Source organism: Hyla sarda, chromosome 6 (genome assembly GCF_029499605.1).
Source record: "Hyla sarda isolate aHylSar1 chromosome 6, aHylSar1.hap1, whole genome shotgun sequence".
NCBI lineage: Eukaryota > Metazoa > Chordata > Amphibia > Anura > Hylidae > Hyla > Hyla sarda.
In genome coordinates this window covers 58,261,503-58,282,387 of record NC_079194.1, presented here as the reverse complement: position 1 = coordinate 58,282,387, position 20,885 = coordinate 58,261,503, and the positions used below count along the sequence as shown (strand labels likewise).

Below are 20,885 nucleotides of genomic sequence, written 5' to 3'. Positions count from 1 at the left end.
TTCTGCTACAGAAACATCTGCCACCGAAATTCCACCGTGTGAACATAGTCGAAGGGTTTAGGTCAGTGAATTCCAAACAGTGTGTCCCCAGCTGTTGCCAAACTATAACTCCCAGAATGCCCAGACAGCCTTCGGCTGTCTGGGCATGCTGGGAGTTGTAGTTTTGCAACAGCTGGAGGCACACTGTTTGGGAAACACTGGTCCAATCTGTATGTTGTGATGTTCAAAGGAACCTAAAACGTTCATGCTGTAATTTCTAAGTGGAATTACATTCCGTAGTGTGAACCTAGCCTTAGAGGCTCATACACAGGCAGAGACAGAGATCCTGGTCCATTGTAGTTAAATGGTTTTTTTTTACATTATTTAAAAGGAAATATGAAGCACAGTGTGTATATGCTTTGCGATTCAGAAAAAAAAAAAAAAAAAAAGTTTCTTTGGTAAATTCTTTTTTTTTAACTGTATTTATTTCCATATTCTAACAATGTTGCTGTTTCCATCGGTGTTGTACAGTTACAGTTGAGTGAATCATATAGGTAGGTGGTTACTTTAGTCCTATAGAGGTGCTTATATTTCATGGAGAGATGCATTGTTCTCAGACCTCCTTTTATTTATTGTCATAAATATAAACTCTTGTCAAAAGCTGTCTGCGCATGCTGGGAGTTGTAGTTTTGCAACAGCTGGAGGCACACTGGTTGGGAAACACAGCCACGGACTCTAATGGACCTGGTGCTATCTAAAAAAAAATAAAGTTCTATAATGCGCTATTTTTACATATGGTGGGTACGTATCTTTGCATAGTAAAACAATGAGTCCATGACTTTTGTTAAAGCGACAGGTCTTCCTGCTGCTGTTCCGATTCCAAGGACACGCTGGTTTGGAAACACTGCCTTAGGGTACGTTCACAAGAGCGGACCCACAGCGTATTTTACAGTGCAGATCCGCCGCTGAAGGACCCCTGCATGGTGGCTTTACATGTGCCTGCTCGGAGCGGCAACACGCCGCTACGAGCAGACACACTGCGATGTGAGTTGCCGTGCATGCGCGGTGTACTCGCACACATCGCGGCTGCTCCCCTTACTCCATGATCTAGGCTGAGAGCTGCCGCGATGTGCGGGTATACTGCGCATGCGCTCTGCGACTCACACATCGCAGTGTGTCTGCTCATAGCGGTGTATTGCTGCTCTGAGCATACACATGTAAAGCCACCATGCAGGGGTCCTTCAGTGGCGGATCTGTAGCGTGAAAAATACGCTGTGGGTCCGCTCGTGTGAATGTACCCTTAGGCTATGTTCACAGGGGCAATGTCTGCAAGGAAAATTTCTGTGATTTGGATTTGGGGAATTACTGTAGATTTGGTTTTGGGGAATTACTGTAGATTGGCTCCACTTTAGAGGGATTATATTTCTTAGGCTAAGTTCACACTGCTGTTGTGCTCTGACCCTTCTGGGGTCAGCTGACACCACCAGGTCCTGACGAATCCAATTGACTTGAATTGGATACGTTGGGGATTCGGTATTTTATCGTAATTGACAGAGCTCCATTTACCAAAGCAAAATGGCAGTGTGAACGAGCTCTTATCTGTATTAGTAGTTTACAGCACCAATACAACCCAATAAAAGTAATAATAATAAAGTTCAAAGTATAAAGGTGCATACCCTAATGATACAGAAAAAAGATTATAACCTCAAATTGTAGGAGTGGTCTTGGGTAGGCCTGCCATGGAAGACAGGGGTTAAAAATCAAGGGCTTAGCAGAACCCTTGTTCCCTTTTAATGGTTTAGGCTAATGAATTCCAAACAGTATGTCTCCAGCTGTTGCAAAACTACAACTCCCAGCCTTTGGCTGTCCGGGCATGCTGGGAGTTGTAGTTTTGCAACAGCTGGAGACACAGTGTTTGGAAAACATTGATGTAGGTAAACAAAAGAACAACATATATAAAATGAAAATTGATATACTGTGCAGCTCTCAACACAAGTTATATAAAGAGCTAATATCATAGGAATTCTAAGTACCTGTGCAGATTAGTAATGCTTTTTTTTTGCTTTTTGAAATCTCTTTATCCGTTAAAAACAGTCTATTCGGTGAGACATAGGCCACGTAAAGTTTACATATACTATACACCTGTATTATTCATTTGCAACACCAATAAACTTAAAGGTTTGGACTTCTTAGAACTTTTTTTTATTGTATTGTACAGTCATGGCCGTAAATGTTGGCACCCCTGAAATTTTTCAAGAAAATGAAGTATTTCTCACAGAAAATGATTGCAGTAACACGTGTTTTGCTATACATGTTTATTCCCTTATTCAGTCGCTTCCTATAACCATCAATAAGCTTCTTACACCTCTCAGCCGGAATGTTGGACCCCTCTTCCTCCGCAAACTGCTCCAGGTCTCTCTTATTGGAGGGGCGCCTTTTCCCAACAGCAATTTTAAGATCTCTCCACAGGTGTTCAATGGGATTTAGATCTGGACTCATTGCTGGCCACTTCAGAACTCTCCAGCGCTTTGTTGTCATCTATTTCTGGGTGCTTTTATACGTATGTTTGGGGTCATTGTCCTGCTGGAAGACCCAAGATCTCTGACACCAACCCAGCTTTCTGACACTGGGCTGTACAGTCTGACCCAAAATCCATTGGTAATCCTCAGATTTCATGATGCCTTGTACACATTCAAGGCACCCAGTGCCAGAGGCAGAAAAACAACCCCAAAACATCATTGAACCTCCACCATATTTCATTGTAGGTACTGTGCTCTTTTCTTTGTAGACCCCATTCTGTTTTCAGTAAACAGTAGAATTATGTGCTTTACCAAAAAGCTCTATCTTGGTCTCATCTGTCCACAAGACATTTTCCCAGAAGGATTTTTGCTTACTCAAGTTCATTTTGGCAAAATGTAGTCTTGCTTTTTTATGTCTCTGTGTCAGCAGTGGGGTCCTCCTGGGTCTCCTGCCATAGTGTTTCATTTCATTTAAATGTCGACGGATAGTTCACGCTGACACTGATGCTCCCTGAGCCTGCAGGACAGCTTGAATATCTTTGGAACTTGTTTGGGGCTGCTTATCCACCAACTGGACTAACCAGCGTCAACACCATTCATCAATTTTTCTCTTCCGTCCACGCCCAGGGAGATTAGCTACATTGCCATAGGTTGCAAACTTCTTGATAATGTTGCACACTGTGGACAAAGGCAAATCTAGATCTCTGGAGTGGACTTGTAATCTTGAGATTGATGATATTTTTCCACAATTTTGGTTCTCGGGTCATCAGACAATTCTCTTCTAATCTTTCTGTTGCCCATGCTTAGTGTGGCACACACAGACACACAATGCAAAGAGTAAGGGAACTTCTCTCCTTTTTATCTGCTTTGAGGTGTGATTTTTCTATTGCCCACACCTGTTACTTGCCCCAGGTGAGTTCAAAGGCGCATCACATGCTTGAAACAATCTTATTAACCACAATTTTGAAAGGGTGCCAATAATTTTGTCCAGCCCATTTTTGGAGTTTGGTGTGACATTATGTCCAATTAGCTTTTTTTCCTCCCTTTTTTGGTTTAGTTCCGATACACACAAATACATGTGTATAAACATGTGTATAGCAAATACTTTTGTTACTGCAATGCTTTTCTGTGAGAAATACTTAATTTTCTTGAAAAATTTCAGGGGTGCCAACATTTACGGCCATGACTATATGTACTTTCATAAATAAAACATGTGCAATTGTTTTTAATTTACACTGCGGAATTTGCATAGAATATTCTGCGCCGGATATTGTGCTGCAACAGAGTCCCATTGATTGCACTGTTCACACTGCCGAATTTACGCGCCAGATGTTTCTGCCGCTGAAATTCAAATTCCGGCATCTGCAGAATGAATAGTCATGTCTATTCTTTCTGTGGACATCGCAAGGAAATGGCACATTTCCGATCGGTATCAGCGCCACCGTATTGGGCAAACGCGTGGAATGTCCGCACAAATTCTGCCATGTGCAGCCATCCGCTTTCACTCCTGAATGCTATTAAAGATAAAACCTAAAAAATAATTTAATAAACAAAACAGAGCACTATACGGCACTCAGCAGCTTGTACTGTATTTTAAAATATGCAAGCTGCAGAAGACAAATGTTAGAAAATGTTACATTAAGGATTAAGACCAGTTGCAAATCTGTTATATTTTTAAAAGTATTTGTGGTGGAGTTAAAAAATAAAATAAATAAACAAAAAAAAAAACTGGCGGCCATACCTTTTTAAGTGGCTTTTTGATGGAAAAATATTTACAGGAGGTTTAAAAAAAAAAAAAAAAAATGCTACAACTTTGACTCTGCATTTAACTGTGACACTGTTTGAGATCAGCAGTCTTTTCTGAGCCAAAATTTGTCAGATGGTTGTATTTTATTTTATTAGGTTGCTAAGAACATATTAAATGTGGTTTTTGGTAATGATGTTTGTGCAGGTGTTTTTGTTTATCTTCTTCATTTTCTTTTTCCTTTTTATTATTTTCTTAAAATACGACATATGACACATTGTAGCAGTAATATTTGTGCCGCATTAATTAGTAGACATTATTATGACATTGTAAGTTGGGCTTCTCTGTGATCTTTGTACATTTGCCCAAGTTGTATATGGTCACGTTTGTACATAACACACCTTTCAGTGGAAATGCCAAGAAATCCATTTGAATTTACTTCACCACTCTTCTTCCTCTACACAAGTTTTGATAAATCTCCCCCACTGTCCATTTATTAGTTACACCTGTTCAATTGCTTGTTAACACTAATAGGTAATCAGATAATCACATGGCAGCAACTCAATGCATTTTGGCATGTATATGTTGTCCAGACAACTTGCTCAAGTAAAAAAAAAAAAGGGGAACAAAGGGTATTTAAGTAATGTTTAATGTGTAATGGTTGTTGGTGCAAGACAGGCTGGTCTGAGTATTTCAGGAACTGCTGATCTACTGGGATTTTCACACACAACCGTCTCTAGGGTTTACAGAGAAAATATCCAGTTAGCGACACTTGTGTGGACGAAAATGCCTTGTTGATGTTGAAGGAGAATGAGCAGACTGGTTCAACATGAAAGAAACAGAAAGGCAACAGTTATTCAAATTTCCACTTGTTACAGCCAAGGTCTGCAAAATACCATCTCTAAATGCACAACATGTCCAACCTTGAAGCAGATGGACTAAGCAGCAGAAGGCCACGTTGAGTGTCACTCCTTTAAGCTAAGAACGGGAAACTGCACCGGCTCACCAAAATTGTACAATGGAGCCTGGTCTGATGAGTCTCGATTCCAACTGCGACATTCAGATGGCAGGGTCAGAATTTAGCATAAACATTAAAGTATGGATCCATCCTGCCTTGGCACACTGTGGGCTCTTTAATACCAATTGAGCATGGTTTAAACACAACAGCCTACCTGAGTAGTGTTGCTGATCTTGTCCATCCCTTTATGGCCACAATGGACCCATCTTCTGATGGATACGTCCAGCAGGATAATACACCATGTCACATGACATCATCTCATACATGACAAAGGGGTCACTGGATTTCAATGGCCCCCACAGTCACCAGATCTCAATCCAATATCACATCCTTTAGGTGTAGTTAAACGAGAGATTCACATCATGTGCTGCCTAACTGGCTAAAGTAACACAATTGGCTAATCCTAGAATATGTTAAAGATTTATGATATATTCTAGAATTAATCCGCACTGGATTTTTGGTTTAAAAAATTCATTATGGATTATGCACAAAGCACAGATGGCAGTCGTGAATGTATTTGGCTTAGCATGAAAATTAGATACAGGACTGAGACTGTTCAGAGGGTTTATAAGAAGCTTATTTACATATAAGATGAGTAAATGTAGAATCTTGTGCAACAAGTGAAGAGTTTGAAAAATAAAAGAGAAAGTGACCGCTTTAGTGGGTCCCTAACCTAACACTGGCGTAGCGTCGGGCGGCAACCACTGCCACCGCGACACCAAGCCCACAGGTGGAATGACCCAGTGGCCAGGCAGTCCCACTGCTGCCAGACCAAGCCCCTGGCAACTCCGCAGACAAAGCACCACAGTAACAATGACCACCGGAGAGCACCACACCAATGTGAACACCTATCGTGCTTCCTGCCAGAGGTTAGGTTAGGAACCCACTCTGACTAGGTGGCCTTGACGTGGCGAGTGGGCTTATACTTTTTGATCAAAATGTATACAGTGGTCCCTCAAAATACTATGGTAATTGGTTTCAGGCAGACCATCGTATGTTGAAACCAAACTGACACTATACATGGAGGCACACCGAGAGATGCTCAATGATACTCATGTGCCAGCAGCTCCGGCCTGTCAGTGCTCCTCTGCTGCCATATCACTACGTCGGCCCTGTGCTGTCGCCCTCTCGCCATCATCACGTCGCCACTCACGCCACCACTACTGGATGACAGGGTGGCTTGAGCGGCGAAGGGATGATGGCGAAGGAACGCAACAGCGCAGCGCAGCGGAAGCAGAAGAGCAGCGAACTGATGGGCCGGAGCGGCGGGGACATGTAAATATCATTGAGCGGGGCACATGGGGCATATTAAACGGCTATCCGGTGGCAGCTGAAGCAGTCAGTGCTTCCGGATAGCCGTTTTTGTGATAGCCCCAACACACAGAATCATCGTATGTTGATGCTGCTTTTAACGTACGATGGCCTCTGAGAGGCCATTGTATGTTGAAACGATCGTATGTTGGGGCCATCGTATGTTGGAGGATCACTGTAGTAACAACCTGTTAGTTTTTGAAATTATGCTAAGAAACATATAGATCAAAATACAAATTGTGGATGTGCAGCTATGTTTCTGTTTCTCTATTTTTGTTGTATTCCTTTGTTCTGTTTTAAATAAGTACAGTAACCCCCCGACATGCGATGGCCCCGACATATGATCAAATCGACATATGATGGCCTCCCATTTGCACAACAGCATGTGAAATTGATTATCAATCAGTGTTGCTTTGAGTGGACAGTGTGATTTTACAGAAGTGTGATTGACTTGGTGTTATATTGTGTTGTTTAAGTGTTCCCTTAAATTTTTTGAGCAGTGTATATTTCAGCAGAAGAAATATCCTGAAAAATGTTATATTTCATGTTGTTAGATTTTATTTTGTTGTAAATTAGAGATTACACATGCTTTAATTAGCCCTAAAGGGAGCCTGTTATCACTTTCATGCTGCCTGAACCACAAGTAATTGGGGTGGTTCCTGGTGGTCAATGCCTCCCCCGTTGGCCTTGATTGATAGGTCTTTTCCTGTTTGGGTATATTAATAAATCAGGACCGGCGGGGGAGGCAGAATGACTTGTGGTTCAGGCAGCATGAAAGTGATGACAGGTTCACTTTAATTGTGAATATGTATAAAAAAACATATATATTATCTATGCCTAAAGTACCTTGAAGTGTCCTTTGACCTGTACCTCTAATGGACAATGCAAAAAGGTGTTGTGTGGAAGATGAAATGTTGCCAGAGTAGTGGGGAGATGTAGCATAGACCTGACAGTAAGTACATAGCGGCAATAAATCTATGCTAGCTATGTGTCACTGAATGTGTCACTGAATCTCCCAACTGTATGGAGATTTGGGGGGGGGGGGGGGGTCAGTACACACTCCATGAATTCTTTATCGGTGAGAGAGATACCCCAGTACACCACTCCTGTTTTTCTAGTGCTCCCACAGAGAATACATGTAATGCAGCAGGGAGCCTCGTTCCAAAGATCGTGGGATGTCCAACCTCTAAGTAGGGAAAATGGGGGAGATTTATCAAAACATGTGCAGAGAAAAGTTGCCCAGTTGCCCATAGCAACCAATCAGATCGTTTCTTTAATTTTTAAAGAGACCTCTGAAAAATGAAAGCAGCAATTATATTGGTTGCTATGGGCAACTGGGCAATTTTTCCTCTGCACAATGTTTAATAAATCTCCCCCAATGTTTTTAAAAGCTGGAGTTTATAAATACATTTACACCACCTAAACTAATACAGTACATCCAAAAAGAAGACAAATGAATAAGGCTCAATCCCTGCCTGGAATCCGAGCTCATAAATAGTCCACCAATACCCTAGATGGGAAAAGAATATACAAAGAATAAACACTAATGTGGCTCTAGCATTAAATGGACAAACATTTATAAAAAAAAAAAATACCCAAACTACACAAAAAGAAAATTGAACTCCACAGGGCCCTTGTGGGGGCAATTCACACCTATAAATATAAATCAATAAAAGTAGTCTATATAACCCATAAATTATACAGCACTAAATAAAAAATCATAGCAATAATAGCAAATATTCAAATAATGATCCAATAGTAAAAAAGGTTTTGTATTTCATAAATCTGTTAAGTTTAAGTAGCTGAAAAGAAAAACCATAAGACTTGAAATGAAGCAATGTTCCAAAGAAGCTGCCAAAACTGCTGAATGATACAATAAATTGTTGCAAGAAAAGATTCTATATATGTTAGTGCCGCTGTTCCTGCTGTTCCAATGCCTGTAATCACAATAAGGCTACATTCACATAACGTTTTGTAGTTATGGTGACCGGATCCAGCTGGGAAATGTGAAAACCAAGTGCTCCCGTATCCCAGCCGGACCCGGCCTATATCTCATTAATTTGAATCAGCAGACCAGAGGCAGAAAGTGACTCCAGTAAGCTCATTTTTTTCCCCGTATCCGTTTTTCTGACCGGACTGAAAACAGTGGTATGCTATATTTTTTCAGTCCGGCCAGAAAACCCTATGTGGGGCAAAAATGAGCTTACTGGAGTCACTTTCTGATTCAAACAAATGAGATATGGGCTGGGTCCGGCTGGGATAAGGGAGCACTTGGTTTTCACATTTCCCAGTCGGATCCAGTCACCAAAACTACAAAACATTATGTGAATGCAGCCTTACCATTGTATTGCCATCCTCCTGTAAGAAAACTGGACACAAGGTGCCGCACGCCACTCTGACATTAGGTTGTTCAATCACTCGGTGCTGACACTTTTGCTCCAGCACCGTTCTCTGCTGCTGCCTGATGTCAATAAGAAAATAGTTATATACAGTAGTAATTCAGAAAGGCAGACAACAAAAATGTGAGTGTAAGCAGTAGCACTGATGTACGGAGCAACTGCGCAGGCAGGAGGGTCAGTTGCGAAGCTGACTACAGATATAGCCGTGCATAGCAGTGCGGGGAAATAATGAAAATAAGTAATAATGAAAAGATAATAATAAAAATAAATATATAAGTAAAACTGAATATTATGAAGGAACAAAGATTGAGCGTAAACTCAAACAGAATACAACATATTGCATAGTATGAAAAGGGTAAAACAGCAATCACATCCTCACATAACTTCCACCAACTTACTATAGAGATGTCCACCTCAACAACCAACAAGTTGTGTCCAGACTTACCAATTACCTTACTAAAGAAATAAAAAGAAAAGAGAGGCACCCTGCCCCTGACCTACAAAGAAACCGACAGACAAGACACAAGTGGGAAAACAAGACAAACCGGGGGAAGGGCAAACACAAAATTCCAAAGGTTCATGATCACTCTGTATTATCATGTTAACTTATCTATAGACAACAAAGGCTGCCATATCTCCTCAAACTGGGCTTTGTTATCCTTAATAATGTTAGTCAGACAGTCACTGACCATTATCAAGTGTATAGGAATAGCCTGCGATTGTTAACTTCTAGCTATACAAATGTTAGACATTAAAGGAGTACTCTGCCCTTAGACATCTTATCTTCTATCCAAAGGATAGGGGATAAGATGTCTGATCGTGGGGGTCCCGCCGCTGGGGATCACCGCGATCTCGGCTGTGGCACCCCAGACAAACTTTGCTCCATGCCGGATGACTGGCGATGCGGAGCGGAGGCTTGTGACATCACGGCCACGCCCCACTCGTGACATCACGGCCACGCCCCCTCAATGCAAGTCTATGGGAGGGGGGGTGGCGGCTGTCACGCCCCCTCCCATAGACTTGCATTGAGGGGGTATGACCATGACATCACAAGCAGGGTGTGGCCGTGACATCACGAGCCTCCTGCGCTGCACCCGATGCTCTATGTTTAGGGCATACATGTGGAGCAGAGCCATTTGATCGTCAGCTGTTGTAAATGTTGTGTTATCTTTTCACCTTTCACTGTAATGCTGTACAGATCACTTTCCAGCAGCCTCCTCCTTATCACCACAGACAGAATAGGAAATGTCAGCTTAGCTTTAGGCCTAGCAGCCAAAATGGAAACTTGTAAACATGGAGATTTCAGGATTAATTTAAAATATAGTAAACAAAATGGAAAATTAGAAAAATTACATAAATGAGAAAAATTATAAAAAAAAAGATGTTTAACATAAAAACATTATTTGAACAATAGGTCATTTTCTGCTGATACATTCATTTGGTGTAATCGAAACCAACCTCCGACAGATGAGAAGAGTGCATAGTTTGATCAAAATGTGTGCTAAGAACCTCCTTTTGCATGTATAGAAAAATACAGCAGTATATCAGTTCAAAATGTTTCCTAAATTTCGTTTTCACGTGTTTTAGCAGAGTGCTGCTGTAATCTTTGAGCATTTGCCCTTGTGCTGCAGCCATGACTGGGGACACCTCATGGTGTGACAGTAAAAATTGGCATTTGGGTTAGCCCTATTATTTAAAAAAAAACAAAAAACAGTGCTGTATTATTTAGAGGTAGAGGCGTACCTATTGACTCTTGCGCCTCTGGCAAGATTCTGTATCAGTGTATGATAACTAAAACTATAACTAAAATCAACATTTTAGTCAACCAATTAAAACTAAAACAAAACCTATATTGTTTCCACCAAAGTCAACATTTGCAAATATGAAAAATCAACACATTATTTTTACTAAAATTAGACCAAACTGTTAGGTAAAGAAGATTTGGGAAGAGATCACATGACAACTAATATTCTGTTTGTATTCAATGTTCAAACCTTAAAGGGGTTATACAGGTTTTATTGGAGGGGCAAGCTGTGCATAACTAGCTTGCCCCCTGACTGGTGAGCAGTTAAGGGGTTAAGAAATATACAGGCAAGGTTTTTAGCCCCCTCCCCCGCCTGTAAAAACTTGTTGTTAACTATAGTGGTATGTCCCATGGGTGGGGGGGAAGGAGTGCACCAATTAGGGGTTTAATAGCTTTCAGGGGCCCTCCCCTGGGTATTTATAGCTGTGGTGCCTCCCTTCCCCCCTCAATCTGCTCAGGACCCGGAGTTTTGACTGCTGGCTGGTATGTGTCTTCCTTTTATTTGTGGCCTGGATGGAGCAGGAGGGTGAGGGCTGGCATGCTCCCTTATGGCTGAGCTGGCCTCCCCTCCTGTTGCACCCGAGGCGGGTTCGGGAGGCTGGCGGACCTCTCACAGTCCTGCTCTCCTAACCACTATAGCCCCTGTGAGCCCTGTCCCGCCCGTTCCTTTTGCCCTCTTCCCTGCCCGTGGCCAAAGCCCTCTCCCCTGCCTGTGCCTGTATGCTTCCATCAGGGCGTGCTCCTTATGAGCATGCTCTGCTGTTTTCCCTGTCCCCCCCCCCGTCCCCCTCCTTGTCCCCTCCGTTTCTTTTTCCTCTTTGCGGTCCCCTCCTTCCCCCCCCCCCCCCTGTTCCCCTCTGGCTCTGGAGGCAGCGGCCCCTGGGGGGCTGCTGCTGTTTTAACTTCTTATGCGCAAATGGACGCTTATTAATGTCCATTTGCGCTCCTTCAGATATAATGCGCGCTCACAAGGTGAGCGCATTGTATCCGTGGGTCCCGGTTGCTCTTAGCAACCAGGACCCATGCTATGCCGGACATCGCCGATCGGGCAGTTGTCCGGCATTACATCTTTAGACGCGGTGATCTAAGTTCATCGCCGCGTCTGAAGGTGTGATTTCGAGCATCCCGGCTGCTCAGTCGGGCTGATCGGGACAATCGCGATCTAATCGCGATGTCCCGATCAGCTGGGACGCAGCAGGAGGGTCACTTACCTGCCTCCTGCGCGTCCGCTCATTGATTGATTGCTCAAAGCCTGAAATTCAGGCTTGAGCAATCAATCGTTAATACATGGCAAGTGATCAGTGTTAGGAGCAGTGTGTGCAGGGTTATGGCTCCTATGGAGCTATAACATTGCAAAAAAAAATAAAAAAGTTAAGTCGATAAAGGTCATTTAACCCTTCAATAATATAAGTTTGGTTTGCCCCCTTTTCCCCATCCCAAAAAAAAAAAAAAAAAAATATATATATATATATATATATATATATATATATATATATATATATAAATGAATAAATAAAAAAATAAAAATAAATCAATAATTTTTTTAAATCAATAAAAAAAGAAATAACAGTGTGTATATGTGTATGTATGTATGTATATATGTATAACTAAAAAAAAAAAATTCTGTGTGTTGCAGACATGCACGTATGTGGTATCTCCGCATGCGTGCATGTCTGGGTTATAACAATATGTTGTCGTTTGAAGTGTTCCGTCTATGGCGTGCACGCGAATGTGAATAAATGAATAAATCAAATAAAATCATTTTTAATTAAAAGAAATAAATAAATATAAAATTTCACTATACATGTGAAATACATAATAAATAATATTGGTAATTTAATACACATATGACATTTCTGTTTAGCATATTCGATCAATTTTTCTACCGTATGTATTAATAAACGGCGTTCACACACAAAAAAAAAAAAATCAGAGAAAATGGCAAGGGTACTGCGGGATACTTTGTATTACGGCGCAAACTATTTGAGCTTTCATATCGTCCCCTCTCATTTACCCAGCTTCTCACCCCGCCCACGCTGGCACCTCTCCCCTTACCCCACCCCACTGCGTCTGCACCCCCCTATCACCTCTCCGCCCCGTGTTCCCAAACCCCCCCCCCTGCTGCCGCTGCTGTCCTTCTTCCTCCTGCCTCTCCAATGTCCCCCACGCCTGCGGCGGTGGTGAAGTGGTTCTTCCAGCTGTTGGCTTCTCCATCTTCTGGAATTGGTGAGTGTTCTGATGCGGGGCTTGGCGCCTTCCCCGGTTAGTGTGCTTATGGCTGAATTCTGTGCAGTGTTCATCCTTTTGTTTCTGTGTGTATGTTGAGTTTGGTCTCTGGTTGGGAGTTGGGTACGTCTCTTCTTGGCAGGGTGCTTTGGTAGGGTATCGTTTTCTGCGGTGCGCGCTTGGGTGAGTGCTCTTTTGGCCTTATGCTCTGGGTGGCCGGGGTTTGGCAGACTTGGCTCTTGAGGCTTGTTCCTTATCCTGATTCGGTGGGTGCCACCCAGTTACGGTTTTGTTTCTTTTGGTTTTCTCCCCCTTTGTTTGGTTTATCTCTCCGTATTTTCCCAATCTCTGGTAGGCATGGGACTTCTGTATGTCGTTTTGGGTGCTTTAGCTGATGTGGTCGGTGGGTAGGTTTCGCTTGAGTCTCCGGGGGTAGGTTCGCTTGAGTCTCTGTTTGCCTTGCCTTGTGAGTTCTTCTGTTCGTGGTTGTATTCCGGAGGGTGATTCTCCTGTTCTCTGCGCTTGTGGGGGTGTGGTTTGTTGTTGCAAGGCTGACACGCAAATTGTGAAGCGTTCCATAGTTGGTGCTCGCTTCGGCAGCACATATGTTAAAATTGGAACAATACTGAGTAGATTAGCATGGGTTCCGCATGCCGCGTTGGCGTTGGTCTGCTGCTTTCCTGTGGTCAGGGTGTGATTGCGTTTTCTCTGTTTTGGTTTCTTCGGGGCTCGCTAGGTGCCCCGGTTACGGTCCTTGCTGGTTTCCTGATTGTTCCACGTGGAATATGGTTCCGGGCGGAGTTTGTGGTATCTGTGCCCCCGCATATGTGCCCCGGGTGCGCTAAGGGCTGACGTTTCGGCTGGTTGGGATTTTTTCATATGTTGTGCAGTGGACAGGCCTGCTTTCTGTCCCCCGTTGCAGCTCACGGGAAGCTCGCTCTGTTTCCGGATGTGGCTGGTTTGGTTGGTTGTTGGTGTGGTTTGGTTTCCCAGTGGTGCTGCTGGGTGGTTTAGCCCTTTGTCTTGGTAGTCAGTGGGTTTCTGCCATGCTTGGGTTTTGTTTGCGCTTTTGCCTTGGTATTGGTTGTGGGACTTTGGGTGCTTGCTTCGGCAGCTCATGTTCTGGACTTGTAACGATACTATGTGGGTTGGCTTGGCCCCTGCACTTGGTAGCGCTCTAATTTGGTGTTACTTTTCTTCTTTTCTGGGGTGCTTTGAGTGATCGTGGCGTGTTGTCGGTCTGACATTCGGGGAGTTGTCACTGATATTACTCTTGCGGATTTCTTCCTGTGTTCTGCTTGTTGCGCCTAGTGCTTCGCTGTTTGGAGTTACGATTTATTTTGGGGCTGTGCTCCCTGGGGTTGGTATTGGGTGTTGACGCTTTGTCCCGTTTTTCTCTGGCAGTGGTTCCGGAGGTTGCTCCCTCGGGCGGAGTCGGAAGGTTTGCATCGTGGAGTGTGGTGTGTATTTCTTGGTCCGCTTTGGTGGCTCCTGCGGCTTGGTCACACTCACGGTAAGGCGTTTGCGAGTGGTTGGTGGTGTGGAGACCGGGATGTCTACAGTGGAGGTGGGTCCCGGAGGTTTCAAATGTGTCTGTGGATAGGGGATTTGTTTTTCGTACCTGGAATGCCCTTTGTAGTAACCTTACAGGCTCTGATGTTTATTCCTATTTCGTTTTCATAGGATGTGATGACGTCAGTTAACTGCGGTGTCACCTCTCCAAGGAGGTTCGAGATTTGGGCTGTGTTCTCTGTGCATCCAAATAACATTCTTAGTACATGACGCCGGGTATCTTCACCTGTTCATGTGAATCACCTTCTATTCTAAAAAAAAAAAAAAAAAAGGAAAAAACAGGTGGGTGGCTTTCCCACTGTGCTGCGACCCAGTGGGGTGCGGTTGGCGCATGGCGGGGGGTAATTTTTTCTTTTCTACTTTGAGGTTGGTGGGATGTTGGTGTGTACCTAGGGTCTGGGACCGCGAGTGGGTGGCCTTGCTGTCGGCGACCGGTTTTTCCTATCAGTTTTGGGTCACTTGGTGGCAGCTGCGGGTCGGATTTTTGGTTGTCGCTTTTGCGTCCTTTTGCTCTTCCGAGGTTTGCACTGGCTTTTTCGGGGCTACGTGGATGGGGCACTTCCTTTCTTCTCATCTGGGACTGGGGTTTCTGTTTTTTGGGTGCCTATTTTGTGCAATTCGCGAAACAGTAAAATAAATAAACAAAAAAAATTAAAGGCCCCCTTTTTTGTCCGAGACTGCTTCGGCGATCCAGGTAGCGCAGCTTGTGCTGCATGGGTGATAGCGAATTACTGTTTTTTCGGGTTGTCCTCCTATTGCTTGATGGGGCGGCTGTGGGGCGCCCCCCCCCCCTTTTTTCTTTTTTGCTCCCCGCCCCCCGATTATTCAGTTTCGACTTTTTTGTCTGTTTTGGGTTTTGCTTTTCTTTGATAGGATGGGGTGTTGTGAGTTTGAGATTCGCCCTCTTTTGTATCTGGGCCGGCGGAGATGGCTTGGTTTCCGGAGAGGGTAGCACAGCGCGGGGGGCGCTGGCGATCTTCTTGTTGCTTTGCTATTTTCGCCCAGTTTGATGTTTCCCATATGTGTTATGTTTTGCGAGCGTTTTTCCGCAAGGTGGTGCGAGTGCTGTGGCTCTCTTCAGTGTATGGGCGAGTCTGAGAGATGTGTTCGCACAAGTTAGAAAAAAAAAAAAAAAAGATTAATAAATAAAATGAATGAATACAAATTCATATAAGTAATGGGCCCTGGCGGCAGGTACCTCGGTTTTCCTGGAGAGGAAATGTGTTGGGCGGATTTCCTGGAGAGGAAATGTGTTGAGCGGATTTCCTGGAGAGGAAATGTGTTGGGTGTGTCCGGGGGGGCTGAGGTGGCCCCTGGTGTTGGCTATCCAGTATCTCTTGGGTGGGGGTTGGAGCCCAGTGTAGGGCTAACTTGTCTACTCCGTGGCGGTAAGAAGACGGTGAAAGCGGGGTCAACCCGGGGTAGACCTCCACACAGGACAGTGTGGCAGCACCTCTCGGGTTGGCAAGAAGCCAATCGGTGTCTTTGTTACAGTTAAATTGTTATTTATATAAGTAATTTTATAAATAAAGCTGTGGCCGATCCCCACCCATAAAAAAGTTGAATTGTTGTTGTGTCAGTTATTATTTAATTATTTATTGTAGTAAGGGGGAGGGGTAGTTATAGCCTGCTAGGAGCTAATTGGGTCTCAACAGTCTGGAGGGGCAAGCTGTGCATAACTAGCTTTCCCCCTGACTGGTGAGCAGTTAAGGGGTTAAGAAATATACAGGCAAGGTTTTTAGCCCCCTCCCCCACCTGTAAAAACTTGTTGGTAACTATAGTGGTATGTCCCATGGGTGGGGGGGAAGGAGTGCACCAATTAGGGGTTTAATAGTTTCCCGGGCTTTCAGGGGCCCTCCCCTGAGTATTTATAGCTGTGGTGCCTCCCTTCCCCCCTCAATCTGCCCAGGACCCGGAGTTTTGCCCTCCCTCCCTCCCTTTTTGTATCTCTGTTTATTGTAAGTCACAGCTTGGCGGTAAGAAGACGGTGAAAGCGGGGTCAACCCGGGGTAGACCTCCACACAGGACAGTGTGGCAGCACCTCTCGGGTTGGCAAGAAGCCAATCGGTGTCTTTGTTAAAGTTAAATTGTTATTTATATAAGTAATTTTATAAATAAAGCTGTGGACGATCCCCACCCATAAAAAAAGTTGAATTGTTGTTGTGTCAGTTATTATTTAATTATTTATTGTAGTAAGGGGGAGGGGTAGTTATAGCCTGCTAGGAGCTAATTGGGTCTCAACAGTCTGGAGGGGCAAGCTGTGCATAACTAGCTTTCCCCCTGACTGGTGAGCAGTTAAGGGGTTAAGAAATATACAGGCAAGGTTTTTAGCCCCCTCCCCCACCTGTAAAAACTTGTTGGTAACTATAGTGGTATGTCCCATGGGTGGGGGGGAAGGAGTGCACCAATTAGGGGTTTAATAGTTTCCCGGGCTTTCAGGGGCCCTCCCCTGAGTATTTATAGCTGTGGTGCCTCCCTTCCCCCCTCAATCTGCCCAGGACCCGGAGTTTTGCCCTCCCTCCCTCCCTTTTTGTATCTCTGTTTATTGTAAGTCACAGCTTGGCGGTAAGAAGACGGTGAAAGCGGGGTCAACCCGGGGTAGACCTCCACACAGGACAGTGTGGCAGCACCTCTCGGGTTGGCAAGAAGCCAATCGGTGTCTTTGTTACAGTTAAATTGTTATTTATATAAGTAATTTTATAAATAAAGCTGTGGCCGATCCCCACCCATAAAAAAGTTGAATTGTTGTTGTGTCAGTTATTATTTAATTATTTATTGTAGTAAGGGGGAGGGGTAGTTATAGCCTGCTAGGAGCTAATTGGGTCTCAACAGTCTGGAGGGGCAAGCTGTGCATAACTAGCTTTCCCCCTGACTGGTGAGCAGTTAAGGGGTTAAGAAATATACAGGCAAGGTTTTTAGCCCCCTCCCCCACCTGTAAAAACTTGTTGGTAACTATAGTGGTATGTCCCATGGGTGGGGGGGAAGGAGTGCACCAATTAGGGGTTTAATAGTTTCCCGGGCTTTCAGGGGCCCTCCCCTGGGTATTTATAGCTATGGTGCCTCCCTTCCCCCCTCAATCTGCCCAGGACCCGGAGTTTTGCCCTCCCTCCCTCCCTTTTTGTATCTCTGTTTATTGTAAGTCACAGCTTGGTGGTAAGAAGACGGTGAAAGCGGGGTCAACCCGGGGTAGACCTCCACACAGGACAGTGTGGCAGCACCTCTCGGGTTGGCAAGTAGCCAATCGGTGTCTTTGTTAAAGTTAAATTGTTATTTATATAAGTAATTTTATAAATAAAGCTGTGGACGATCCCCACCCATAAAAAAAGTTGAATTGTTGTTGTGTCAGTTATTATTTAATTATTTATTGTAGTAAGGGGGAGGGGTAGTTATAGCCTGCTAGGAGCTAATTGGGTCTCAACAGTCTGGAGGGGCAAGCTGTGCATAACTAGCTTTCCCCCTGACTGGTGAGCAGTTAAGGGGTTAAGAAATATACAGGCAAGGTTTTTAGCCCCCTCCCCCACCTGTAAAAACTTGTTGGTAACTATAGTGGTATGTCCCATGGGTGGGGGGGAAGGAGTGCACCAATTAGGGGTTTAATAGTTTCCCGGGCTTTCAGGGGCCCTCCCCTGAGTATTTATAGCTGTGGTGCCTCCCTTCCCCCCTCAATCTGCCCAGGACCCGGAGTTTTGCCCTCCCTCCCTCCCTTTTTGTATCTCTGTTTATTGTAAGTCACAGCTTGGCGGTAAGAAGACGGTGAAAGCGGGGTCAACCCGGGGTAGACCTCCACACAGGACAGTGTGGCAGCACCTCTCGGGTTGGCAAGAAGCCAATCGGTGTCTTTGTTACAGTTAAATTGTTATTTATATAAGTAATTTTATAAATAAAGCTGTGGCCGATCCCCACCCATAAAAAAGTTGAATTGTTGTTGTGTCAGTTATTATTTAATTATTTATTGTAGTAAGGGGGAGGGGTAGTTATAGCCTGCTAGGAGCTAATTGGGTCTCAACAGTCTGGAGGGGCAAGCTGTGCATAACTAGCTTTCCCCCTGACTGGTGAGCAGTTAAGGGGTTAAGAAATATACAGGCAAGGTTTTTAGCCCCCTCCCCCACCTGTAAAAACTTGTTGGTAACTATAGTGGTATGTCCCATGGGTGGGGGGGAAGGAGTGCACCAATTAGGGGTTTAATAGTTTCCCGGGCTTTCAGGGGCCCTCCCCTGGGTATTTATAGCTGTGGTGCCTCCCTTCCCCCCTCAATCTGCCCAGGACCCGGAGTTTTGCCCTCCCTCCCTCCCTTTTTGTATCTCTGTTTATTGTAAGTCACAGCTTGGCGGTAAGAAGACGGTGAAAGCGGGGTCAACCCGGGGTAGACCTCCACACAGGACAGTGTGGCAGCACCTCTCGGGTTGGCAAGTAGCCAATCGGTGTCTTTGTTAAAGTTAAATTGTTATTTATATAAGTAATTTTATAAATAAAGCTGTGGACGATCCCCACCCATAAAAAAAGTTGAATTGTTGTTGTGTCAGTTATTATTTAATTATTTATTGTAGTAAGGGGGAGGGGTAGTTATAGCCTGCTAGGAGCTAATTGGGTCTCAACAGTCTAACTTTTCACTGTGATGCCACATGTGTGAGGTGGATCAACCCCTTTTTTGTGATTTCATGGTCCCCCCAGGTTCAGCATTCCTCCGATCTCTCAGTATCCTGTTTGGCTTGGGACAACAGCTGATAATAGGGGCGGCAGCAGGTACAGCTGGACCGCACACATTATCAGGAGTCTGGCTTGTCAGGAAAGACAAGAAGAAGCCAAGTCCCCTGTGATCAGCTGTTGTCTCAAGCCGAACGGAAAGGCTTCAGACAACAGTCATCCAGACATGATGAACCTGGGGGAACCATGAAATCCAAAAATACTCACCCCACACATGTATGGCAAGTAAAGCACTTAAGACATACTTTGGCATCACAGAGACAATAATGAAAGTTAATAAAACCTGGATAACCTCTTTAATACCATAAGTAATAACTGTTTAATAGCTATTTACATCAGGAGTAGTTTGCTTTAAAAATGTCTCTAGAATTTGCATTACACCTTAACTACCGTATATACTCGAGTATAAGCACGTGCTGAAAACATCCCCCTCGGCTTATACTCGAGTGAACTCTCCGCCCTCAGTGGTCTTCAACCTGCGGACCGCCAGATGTTTCAAAACTACAACTCCCAGCAAGCCCGGGCAGCCATCGGCTGTCCGGGCTTGATGGGAGTTGTAGTTTTGAAACCTCTGGAGGTCCCCAGGTTGAAGACCACTGCGGCCTTCAACATCATCCAGCCCCCCCCCCCCCCTCACCCCCTTTAGTTTTGTACTCACCTCCGCTCGGCGGGACGTTAGGGTGCGCTGGTCCGGTGCTGCTAGACTGTCCGGTGGGGAGGTCGTCCGGTGGGATAGTGGTTCCGGGCTGCCATCTTCACCGGGGGGCTTGTTCTCCGTGCTTCGGGCCTGGCCCCGGAATAGTCACGTTGCCTTGACGACGACACAGAGGGACGTTCATTACCAACGTCCCTCTGCGTCGTCGTCAAGGCAACACCTCTATTCCGGGCCCGAAGCGCGGAGAAGAGGCCCCCAGGTGAAGATGGCAGCCCGGAACCACTATCCCACCGGACGACCTCCCCACCAGACAGTCCTGCAGCACCGGACCAGCGCACCCTAACGTCCCGCCGAGCGGAGGTGAGTACAAAACTAAAGGGGATGAGAGGGGGGGCTGGATAATGTTAAAGGCCGCAGCTGTCTTCAACCTGCGGACCTCCAGAGGTTTCAAAACTACAACTCCCAGCAAGCCCAGACAGCAGATGGCTGCCCGGGCTTGCTGGGAGTTGTAGTTTTGAAACATCTGGAGGTCCGCAGGTTGAAGACCACTGTATCAGACATTGACAAGCGGTGATGATGAAGGTGGGGGGGACTGATGACATGTGGTGATGATGACAAGGAGATGCTGAAGGGGGGGTGCGGGATGATGACAAGGGGATGATGACAGGCGGTGATGATGAAGGGGGGATGATGACAGGCGGTGATGATGAAGGGGGGATGATGAAAGGGTGATGATGATGAGGGTGTTAATGACGGGGGTCTGGATGATGACAGGGGGATGGTGTATTTCCCACCCTAGGCTTATACTCGAGTCAATAACTTTCCCTCGGATTTTGGGGTGAAATTAGGGGCATCGGCTTATATTCGGGTCGGCTTATACTTGAGCCTAAACCTGTTATTTCAACTAAGTATGACAGTCTTATGACTAGATTGAAACGAAATCAGTTCAGATGA

At 44.9% G+C, this 20,885-nt stretch overlaps 1 long non-coding RNA gene across 1 annotated transcript in view; it reads right to left on the bottom strand.

Moving 5' to 3' along the window:
• Positions 1-4,906: 4,906 nt before the first annotated feature.
• Positions 4,907-20,885, bottom strand: part of LOC130275633 (uncharacterized) — a 50,442-nt gene continuing 34,463 nt past the window's right edge. Inside the window, exons 2-3 of the long non-coding RNA XR_008844850.1 lie at positions 10,147-10,235; positions 4,907-5,061 (exon numbers count right to left, since the gene is read on the bottom strand). This is a non-coding gene — a long non-coding RNA (uncharacterized LOC130275633). The remainder of the gene's footprint in view (positions 5,062-10,146; positions 10,236-20,885) is intronic.